The sequence below is a fragment of the Lissotriton vulgaris genome, unplaced genomic scaffold (assembly GCF_964263255.1).
Source record: "Lissotriton vulgaris unplaced genomic scaffold, aLisVul1.2 SCAFFOLD_2140, whole genome shotgun sequence".
NCBI classification, from domain to species: Eukaryota; Metazoa; Chordata; class Amphibia; order Caudata; family Salamandridae; genus Lissotriton; species Lissotriton vulgaris.
The window spans coordinates 190,898-202,168 of record NW_028251719.1 but is presented as its reverse complement, the minus strand read 5'-3'; the positions used below and the strand labels follow the sequence as shown (position 1 = coordinate 202,168).

Below are 11,271 nucleotides of genomic sequence, written 5' to 3'. Positions count from 1 at the left end.
CGACTATTGTTAGTAGCTCTCTTGAGGGATTGTCTAACCAATTTGGCCGGATAATGTCTGGCTGTCAATTGGCTAGAGAGATTAGCTGCATGTTTCGCAAAAGTATCAGATGTGGAACAGTTCCGCAGAACTCGGAGGAACTGTCCGAAGGGTAAATTGTCACGTAATGACTGGGGGTGTTGGCTCTCATAAAGGAAGAGTACATACAGCATAACCATGGGGAATCAGATTTCATGTGGACGGTTCTTGAGAAACCATTCATTCCCTCCCATATAAGTGATGCATCCAAATTTCTGTTAAAAAAAGAACAGAAATGGGTATATAAATTGCAGACAGACAGTCAAGGGTTAAATGATGAAATACCGTGGTTTAGCCTCCAATAGTGAATTTTACTACCAGTGGGATTGACAACAATAGGGCTGCATTGTGTCCACTATATATGAGATGGTAACAAGTAATTTCTCAATACCACAGAGTACATATAATCGTTCCAATTCAGTCTTTAGCTTTCGGCTATCACCTTGCAGCATCTCTAATTTATTCTATGGAGCTGTGTTTGACCCGTTTTTGGTTGGAGGTGAATAAAGTTTTGAATGCTCCTCTAAGAAACTGGCCATATCTTGATACACCATTGTAAGAACTACGTAAACTTAATGGATGATGTAATCTGGTAGTTTCTGGTTGGTCTCACGAGATTATGCACTCCATTTCGACCGCCGATAATTTCATAAAATTCTTTAAGTACAAAGGCGGCAGTCTTGCATGTTTTACCCTTCCGGGTGCTATTCCCTACTGGTTCAATACTTAGAGGTTCCTTGTGGTTTTTCCTAAAACTTTGCAATCTGTGAACTATTCAGGACCACATGATGACGACATTTTGTAGTCCCTGAGTCGATCCTCGCGAGAACACGCAATTTGTGGTTTGTTGACAGATGGAGATCGGCGTAATGTAGAGAGCTATTACAAACATTAGTAAGCTCTTTTTACAAGAGGTTTACCTTGTTGTATTTTGTGAGTTTGGATATTGGTTTGCAATATGAAAACCGGCGCGATGTGATTAACGCTTTGATGATTGGTTATTGGGCCAATCACTCGTGCTTGAAAAGAGCTTTTCCTGTCTCGTTCGTTGCCTCCCCCTGACTCGGAACCGGCCAGAGGCAACGACGGACAGGTAGGCATTGCTCTTTTGCTCCTGCTAATTTTTCCAGAGCCAGGTCCAGGAGAGGTGAGGTCTGTTCCCCGGGCACACTGGGTGAGTAGATACTGTCCTGATTTTGAAAGTGATTGGACAGATGTTCTGGGACAATGATGGTTCTAACAATGTGTCCATCGTGTGTTTGTTGTTATAGATGTTTTACACACCACGTGACCTGTGGAGTACTATCAGACGATGGAAAACGATATCCTTTTGACTGTTTAGCAACTTCACTTAAATTCTTTATTAATTTTACACTTTTTACATTACACGCAGTAGCACATATGAGTTAGAACAGAGGCCCTGAAGAAAGCCTAGGGTCCCTTTCCCATTTAGGCTGAAACATGTTGGCCCCCATGCAGGTATTTGGTTGAACTGCAGGTACATATATTATTGCACTGTTCTTGGTTTTAACAGGAAGAGGACCCTCTTAATAAAGTTTTCTGTGGTTTCTCTATCCTATTTTCAAATTCACCACTTTATTTATTTTGTTGCACTGCACTTGATCCCATCAGATCAGAGTCACTTGGTCCTAAAGTGATTGTGGGTCGGAATCTCGGTTGGATAAAGGGTACGATCAAGGTCTCAATGATCTAGAGACACAAGACCCTTAAGGATAACCAAGTGATAATATTGATCATTACGAGATTTTTTGATGGGAATCCTAAATGAGATCCCTCTACAACAGAGGTTTTCAAACTTTTTTAGGTTGAGCCCCCCCAGCTGAATTTTTTTAGATGCTGGGTCCCCCCCACCAACTATCAGAAATATCTGGAATCTGGTACACTATATAATCGACCGCCATCCGCATATCCCAGGCCATATTTGGTAAATAACTGATTGAACCTACTACATCCACAGCCACTTAGAAACATTAGCTCAAAACTTTACTGCTTGAAGTTTAACAATGGGCATTGTACATCTCAGTAGAAAAAAACAAATTACAATGTTGTTCAGCATATTAATCCTTGCACATAATGTTCATATCGTTAGATTTCTGAAACCATTTCTATATATTTTATTAAAAAGGAGAGAGAAAGTGAGATCATTGGTTCCTTGCTATATAGATCACCATGGAGTACACCAGTTTTATGGTTCAGGGAGTTCCAAACTTTCCCTTCCTGGAGGTTTAGGTGCCTTATTATTGCATGCTGTTTGGTATTCTGCAGCTTTTTCTGCAAATTGATGCTTTTATCTAGACTGCTTACCCTGATTCCTCAATCTTTCCACAAGTGTTCTGCTGCTGTGCCTGGGCTACTAAAAACTCAGCTGCCGCTGCTCACCCTAAGCCTGGTCTGTTGATGTTAATTTTGGGTTATGCTAGCTTGCTCTCCGTGGCCTTTCTGCCCTTCATTGCTGTAATGAGGAACTGGACTACAGTGGACAACATAGTGTAGTAAGTACGCAGGAGGCAGTGAAGTTGTCACGAAGCTTTAATGTAGGAAACAGGTGCTGCGCAGCAGCTCACAGCAAGGCAAGCAGGCAACTGTGACAAGCAATTTGAAAAGCATTCTGTAAAAGAACATAGGGGACAGAGGAAAGAACGGGGAGGGCAAAGATTCTAGAAAGACTAGAAAGGGAACATAAACAGGAACCAAGGAAGAACACTACATTATCCTCTCCTCTTAAAAAAGGGAAAAGAAGGAAAGAGCAAAAGAGGCAAAAGAGGAGAAAGAAGGAAAAGCAAAAGAAGAGGAGGGAAGAATCAACGGAACCTTACAGGAACAAAACGAGAACGAACACTCCTACGGGGTTGGAAGGGAACAGCAGAAGAAGAAGAAGAAGAAGAAGAAGAAGAAGAAGACAAAGAAGAAGAAGAAGGTAAAACTGGAGCATCTTGAGAAGAGGAATGATTGACAATACGTACACAAGGATGGAGAGGAACAACCGAAGTGGAAGGCAAAACAGATGTGGAGTGACTGACAACTGGTTCACCCACTTTAACAATCCTGGCAGCATTCCACCAGTTCTTCATATTCACTCTAACTGAATTACCACAAACTTTGTCAATAACAAAAGGTTCAGAAAACTTGGAACTGCCTTTAGTTGAGTGAGTGGGTAATTTTACTCGGATACTCTCACCCACTTTGAAGGCTTGTGAAGATACTCATTTCCTGGAGTCAAAATCATTTTTCTGCTTAGATTGAGCATGTATCACATTAGCTCTAGCAACATCATCAACATTGTCAAGGGAGTTCAGTTTAACCCAACGTGACATCCATCCAGGACAAACCTTGGAACAGGGTTTCCTCCCGCGCAACAGCTCAAAGGGGGAAACCTTGGTGGAGGAGTGAGGGGTGGTGCGATAGAACCACAACATGGACCTAACAGCGTTGGGGACATGACAGTGTTGAGCAATAGCCCACTGAATGCAGTTGTTGAGAACCCTGTTCATGCGTTCAACGAGGCCGTTCGTTTGGGGGTGATAGAGGGCACTTCTCAAATGGTCAATCCCACTCTGGCAAACAAAAGAATTAAACTCCTGACTGATGAACTGAGAACCGTTGTCGCTAACAATGGACAAAGGAAAACCTTCCCGCAAAAACAAATCCTTGAGAAAATCAATCACATTTCTGGAATTAGCCTCACTGACAAAACGGACCTCAGGCCATTTCGAGTAATAATCAACAGCCACTATGGCAAACCTGGAAGAGGAAGGAAGTAAATGAAAAGGGCCTACTAGATCGATGCCTATTTTCTCCCACGGCCTATCGGGAAAAGGAATAGGTTGAAGAGGAGGAGAACGTATTTTCAAACATTTCTCAGCGCTAGAACAGACAACACATTCCTCAACAACCGTATCAATCTCTTGATCCATCTTAGGCCACCAGTAATGCTCTCTAACCCTCCTTTTGGTCAGAGTCTTGCCAAGGTGCCCCTCATGCGCTCCTTTAATGATTCTGATTCTGAGATCACTGGGGGGAATAAGTCTATCACCACGCATAAGAAGACCACCCTCAATAGAGAGTTCATCAGAAACTTTGACAAACGTTTGGAGAGAAAGGTGAACATTACTCTCTCTGGGCCAACCATCTCTAACATGTCTACAAACTTCATTGAGAAGGACGTCCTTGGACAAATGTTCCCTCCATTCAGCCTCACTAATGGAACGCATATCATCCATACCCACAAAGGCTACAAAACAATCCTCCTCATCATAATCCTCCTCTCCATCGGCATCACAGTCAGTGTCAACAGGATTTCTGGAGAAATAATCGGCTCTAGTGTTGCGGCTGCCTGGTATATAGCAAACCTCAAAGTCGTATTGGAGTAATTTAGTGGAGAGTCTGGCTATCCTGGGGGGGTGTTCTTTAATACGGTCACCAGTGAGGATAGAGACTAACGGACTGTGGTCCGTCCTCAAACGGAAATGTTTACCCCAGATGTAAGGATTGAATTTTCTGACTGCCCACCAACAAGCTAGGAGTTCCTTTTCAATTACGGCAAAATTGGACTCAGCTCCACGTAAAACTCTGGAAGCATAACCCAAGGTCTGCTCAACACCACCAATTTCTTGAGTAAGGACGGCCCCCAAACCCAACCCACTGGCATCCACAGTGATGGTGCACATGGCGTTGGGATTGAAAGGCTTCAAAACCTTAGACCCAACCAATTCTTGTTTGATCCAAGAAAAAAACTCTTCACAATTGGAATCCCACAGAAAAGGAACCTCCCTCTTGAGCATGTTGGTCAAACGTTGAAACTTAGAGGCATAGTCGGGAATGAATCTAGCATAAAACTCGCAAAGTCCGATAAAGGACTTTAAGCCAACTTTGTCTTTAGGTGGGGGACTATCAACAATGGCTTTAATTAGACCTGGTCTAGCTTCCACATCATTCTCAGACAACACATGACCGAGATACTCTACCTTCCGTGCCCTAAAAACGCATTTTTCCTTCTTGAGAACAACACCAGCGTTGCCCAAAGCCTTTAGTACTTCCCTCAAGATTATATCATGACTCTCACAGGTTTTACCATGGATAAGTACATCGTCCTGGAAAACACAACACCACTGATCCCTTTCAAAATATTGGTCATGATCCTCTGGAAAACCGCCGCTGCAGAGGCTAACCCAAAGGGCATGCGGCAGTACTGAAAGGAACCTACCGGGGAAACGAAAGCCGTGAAATGTCTGGAGGAAGGGTCAAGGACAACTTGGTGGTACGCGGAAGCCAAGTCGAGTTTGCTGAACCACTTGGAACCATCAATAAGCGAAAGCATGTCAGGGATTTTAGGGAGGGGGAAGGAGTCTACCCAGATATTCTTGTTTAGACTGCGTAAGTCCACACAGACGCGAAGCTCCCCATTTTTCTTTTTTGCGACCACCAAGGGGGAAAGCCATAAGGAGGATTCGATGGGTTCAATAATCCCCTTGCTGCAGAGGCCAAACAACTCAGACTCAAGTTGTTCTCTCGCGCTGAACGGGACATTTCTGAGCTTGTGTTTGATTGGAATGGAATTGTCCTTGACACGAATGGTGTGTGTAAACCCTTTAACCTCCCCCAACTTATTGCTAAAAACAGAAGGAAAATCTTTGACTAAGGTGTTAACAAAATCATCTCCAAGAGTGGAGAGGTCATTGGGATGAGAGAGTTGGTCATCAATTTGTACAACGGAAATGGAGACAGGATCTTTGGTACCAGGACGGAGGACCATCTTAAACAGACCCTGATGGAACCAACCGAGGATATTTAGGCCTTTGATTGAGACGTAAACCTTGACAAAAATTTTCCTTCCTCTGAATTCAATAGAATCCTCAAAATAACCTTTGAGTTCGATGTTTCTTCCTTCATAGTTGAGAGGAGACCTGTCAGGAGGAAAAAGTTTGCGATCACCCCAAACTTCTCCAAATAATTCTTGAGTAAGCATTGTTATCCTGGCTCCTGAATCAACAAGTAAGCGAACAACCTTATCGCCAATATTAACGTCAATGTATGGATCAACACATTCCCACTCAGAATCATCAACACTGACACCCACGACAGCAACCATGTCTCTTAAATCATCCTGAATGTTGGTATCATCTTGGATGGAATCAGAAACATAGGCCACAGAAGTATTATAGTTATTGTTCCACTGCTTGTTGGGCTGGGGAAAGGAAGACCCTCTTTTTACACTTTGACAAACCTTGGCGAAATGGCCCAACTTACCACATAATCTACAATTGATATTCCTTGCAGGACAAGGACGACCAGATTTAGAATGAGGAAGGTTCCCACATTTGAAACAAATATTTGTTTGCTTGAAAAATTTGTTGTCAGTGCGACCAGGAGCATTAGACTTATTGTCAACCACTTTAACGGCACCCACAATAGTTTCTTCTTTACTCAAGGGAGTGGCGAGTTTAACATCTAGTTCTTTGACAGAAAGTTTGGAGAGCTCAATACTCTTTGCAACACGTACAATTTCCTCAAGGGAGGGATTACCTAGGGAGAGCAGTTTTTGCTGGATACTCTTATCTAAACATTTACATATGTACTGATCCCTAATCATTTGATCCCTGAAATTTTCAAATTCACACTCCGCACTGAGTATTCTAAGTGCAGAGATGAAATCTTCAACTCTTTCCCCTTGTTTTTGTTCACGTTTGTAGAACTTACGTCTTACAACAACTAAACTGGGTTTGATATCAAAACGTAACTCAAGGAGTTTGACAGTTTGACTGTAGTCATCTAAATCCTCTTCACCTGGAGAAAGAACTAAAGGAGGTAAATGCTTAAAAATTGAGCGACCTTCAAAACCAAGACTGTTTAAAAGGAGATATTTTTTCCTTTCCGCCCTGTACATGGAGGCGCCAATAGCACCTAAGTAAGTAGTAAAAGCGTCAAACCACTTTTTCCAAGAAATAGGGGGATCACCAGGAAGGTCAAGAAAAGGTGGAGGAGGAGAGACTGCTTGTAAACTCATTTCCGTAACAGAAGTAGGTCAATGGGGATTTTACAGTGCAAAGGTAAAGCAAAAAGAACTAAAGGAGACAAAACACGTGACTTAAGAAAATGATAGCTAAACCTGTGGAAGGAAAAAAAAAGTTAAGACAAAAAGGTGACTTCAATATACTGCAACCAAATAAAACGAGATAGTTAAAGGAAGAGATCAAAGGAACACAGTATGTGACAGTTGTTGTTTCCCTGATGATTTCCGTGAAAGTGATGCAGGTAACAGTTTTCCCAATGACTTCCGTGAAGACGATGCAAGTAAGATCAAAGTATCACAGATGTTGTAACCAGTACACAATGGTGGTTGTTTACCCAACGACCTGGCAGAGGCAATAAGCGAACCTTAAAGTTTGGTGGTTGTGGTGAGGTTCAGTTGTAAGATCCACGATGTGGTACCACTGTTTATGTTGCAGGTCGATGATCCGACGAGTAGACAATGCGATGCAGTACACTGGCTTGGGGACACAAACGAAGCCTCTGTTGCAGAGCGCGTTTGAGAAGTCAACACAAGGACTCCGTTCCCAGACGTGTTTGTATGCGTTAGATAGTGTTCACACACGTTTACAATAAAGCGAAGAAAAGAAAATAATGATCGCAAAATGGCGATTTGCGATGCGTTTCACGTGAAGAACGCTGCGTTTCAGTGACGTGTTGGGTATCGAGAGCGTGATACCTAGTTGCGCGTTTCAGCAGAAGGACGCTGCGTTCCAGTGACAAGTTGCGACGTGACGTGTACGTAGGAACAGCGCTGCGCCTCAACAACACAGCGTTTCAATGACGTAGACGCAACACAGCATTTCAATGACGTAGACGTGTGGCCAGTAAACTGGTATTGACAGAGCTGCCACCGCTATAAAAAAAAATGTACAGTACCTCTGTGAAAGAGTGTGATGTGGCGGGGAAAATCAAATGAAGACGTGAAGATTTGCAGAGAACACTCGACGTCCTTGACTCTCCACAACGCCGGACACTCGACGTCTTGGACCAACCGGAACACCAAAATCATGAAGAGCGGATGCACGCGTGGAAGGCAGGCACCTGTAGACGATCGTCGCCAAACATTTTGTAGTAAGTACGCAGGAGGCAGTGAAGTTGTCACAAAGCTTTAATGTAGGAAACAGGTGCTGCGCAGCAGCTCACAGCAAGGCAAGCAGGCAACTGTGACAAGCAATTTGAAAAGCATTCTGTAAAAGAACATAGGGGACAGAGGAAAGAACGGGGAGGGCAAAGATTCTAGAAAGACTAGACAGGGAACATAAACAGGAACCAAGGAAGAACACTACACATAGTCAAGATTATCTCACTGAGCTCCAATGCTGACTGGGCGTACTTTTCTAAATAACTGAAAAAGCATGCTACTAACCCTGCCTGTTACCACTGTCCAGGAGCTCCATCTTGCCCTATCTTTTTAGTTGGGTACACCTTGATGCTTGTTAGGAAATCTCAGGCTCAAACACCCCTAACATTATTGAAAAGCTATGCCTCCAAATGCACATTCCTCTGGAAGAACAAATACAGCAGTGCTACCAGGAATTTTTAACTCTATTTAGCTTTATCTAAAAACAGAAGTTCTGTTGAACAAACAGGGCATATCACCATTCCCATTGCAAGAAGATTAACTTTGTGCGTGAACCTAAACCTAGCTTATCACAAAAAAGGAGATGTCTTATCTCATGGTAGAAAGCAAGTTGTCACTATTTACATGTCTTAAATGTATCGCTAGTGGAGCTCCTTACTGACCAGCCTTTCTTAATTACTACAACGGATAATGAACGTTAAAGTCAAGGTTGCACTCCACTCCTGACTGATTCTACATACATCCAAGTGCTCAATGCCTGTGACCAACTAGTAGTGTAGCCGCTCTCCCCCAGTAGGCCTGGCTACTCTCCTCTGGCTACTCCATTTCCAGGCCTTACTCTGCTACCTTCATGTAGTGTCTTCTGCTGCTTCCAGTGGGACCATGCAGGGGAGTTACTACGAGGGCTACAATCAGTTTTTGCCCTGTCAGGCCTCCAGCTGTACTACCAGCATCTGGAGTATAAACATCCAACAGGCATAGGTGCTTTGGTGATGGACAGGTTATACACAATTTTAAATACCTCATCAAAAAGATGGGTTGGCAGTCGCCATTGTCCTTGGCTAAAATGACTTGGGTGTGCATGTTGCATAGCTGTTGGGCATACCTCTTAGATCTGCATGGAGGGCAAAAGCCAGAACACCAGCACTTTGACCCCAGTGACAATAGAGGAAGAGACATAACACGGCCTTTGACAAAGTGACATCACGTCTTTGCTACTCAACTAAACGGCTATCATTTTATCAACCTCAGAAACATGTTTGGCTGAGTGGACCTACAAGGAATCGTACGTGTGACCATGGGATCAAAGACATTTCTGAGAAAAAGAATGGGCCTGGCCCAGCAGTCAGAAAAATACACAGAACCACATTTTCATCATGTAACTGCGCTAAGACAGCTGCACCTTTTCAGTCACTGTTCTGAAAAACACGAACGGTGGATAATTAGTAAAAGAATACGCAAACTTGTTCAATGGTGCCAGTAAAAAATCTAGTGAGCAGCTGAGCATTTTCATCCACTGGGCTCTGATCTAAATTTACAGATTTCTATATCTCACCCATTTGATCGGAAGAGGTGAGGCACAGAATAACAAATTTAACTTTTTAGTTCAATAGAAATCAGGCAGGCTCTCTGTGTGTATGCAGTTTTTTTGTGGTCGTTTACAGTGACCATAGACACTGAAGAGTACTCCAGTTCTTGCTGGTAGGGATAGCACACCAAGTCGTTCCTCTGTGTCCAAAGCTGAGGGCGGAGCATTGCTCATGTATTGTTGTCAAGAGCCAAGGCATAGGGGTTCCGACTGCCATAAATGCCACCATGTGCAGCCCACTGGAGAAGCTGCAGATCATCTGCCACATCCAGAAGTCGCTTAACTACACTGTCTTTGATTGCAAGTGTCTGCCTCACAGAGCCTGTGTTGTTTGTTTGGGCAACTACCCGCGGGGCACCGGCTTACTACAGATCTATGAAATCCAGCAGGGAGAGGTGGAGCTGCTGAGCGAGCTAGAAAAAGCCCAAGCCCATCAAATGTGGAACATTTGGTGCTTCAGTGCTACAGCATTGGTATCTTGCTACAGGAGATTTTGATGAAAACCTGACTGTGTGGAATTGGGAAGCAGCGGGAAATCCCAGTTTACAGTGAAGGAGCGCCAGAAATTGTTACTGGGAGCAGAGATGGAACTGTGAAGGTATGGGATACTAGACAAAAAGGTATACCAGTCGCCAACATGGAACCTCGAGAAGGAAAAACTAAGAGAGACTGTTGGACTGTTGCATTCGGACATGCATGCAATCAACAAGAACGTGCTGTCTGTGCAGGATATGACAATGGTGATATTAAGCTGTTTGACCTAAGAACAATGCCTCTTCGGTGGGAAACTAACAGTAAGAATGGGGTTTGCAGTGTCGAGTTCGACAGGAAGGATATAATAATGAATAAACTGGTGGCCACTTCATTGTAAGGGAAGTTTCATGTTTTTGACATGAGAACCCAGCATCCCAAAAAAGGTTTTGCTTCTCTTGCAGAAAAGGCTCACAAATCCACAGTTTGGCAAGTTCGTCACCTGCCACAGAACAGAGAAATATTTATGACAACAGGAGGAGCTGGGAGTCGTCATCTTTGGAAGTATGAGTATACCGCTCAGCGGACGCAGAAAGATTCTGAAGGCGTGGAGGAGGGGGTCGCAGGATCCGTCGCTCTTCTGCAGAATGTAACCTTGTCCACACAGCCCATTGCTAGCATTGACTGGGGCCCTGACAAACAAGGGCTGTATGTATGTCTGCACGTCGTTTGACCAGACCGTGCAAGACGTCATAGTGACTAAACTTAATAAAGTCTAAGGCAGATTGGCGTCCAGAGAAAGTGCCACCAAAGACTGGAATGAATTCAAGGATTCTTATTTTTTTTTAGTAGATGTATATGAAATGCTGGTTAATTTTAAACGGAACTACATATGTACATACCTCCGTTGAAAGTTGGACGTTAAAGAGACCTTGTTTGATTGAGAACTTGCTTCCTAGAGGAAGCACCATAAGCAGGAAACATGTTTTCCTTTGATCCTTTT

At 43.5% G+C, this 11,271-nt stretch overlaps 1 pseudogene; it reads left to right on the top strand.

Moving 5' to 3' along the window:
• The first annotated feature begins 10,024 nt into the window (after window positions 1–10,024).
• Window positions 10,025–11,047, top strand: LOC147662792 (dynein axonemal assembly factor 10 pseudogene; annotated as a pseudogene).
• The last annotated feature ends 224 nt before the right edge of the window (window positions 11,048–11,271 follow it).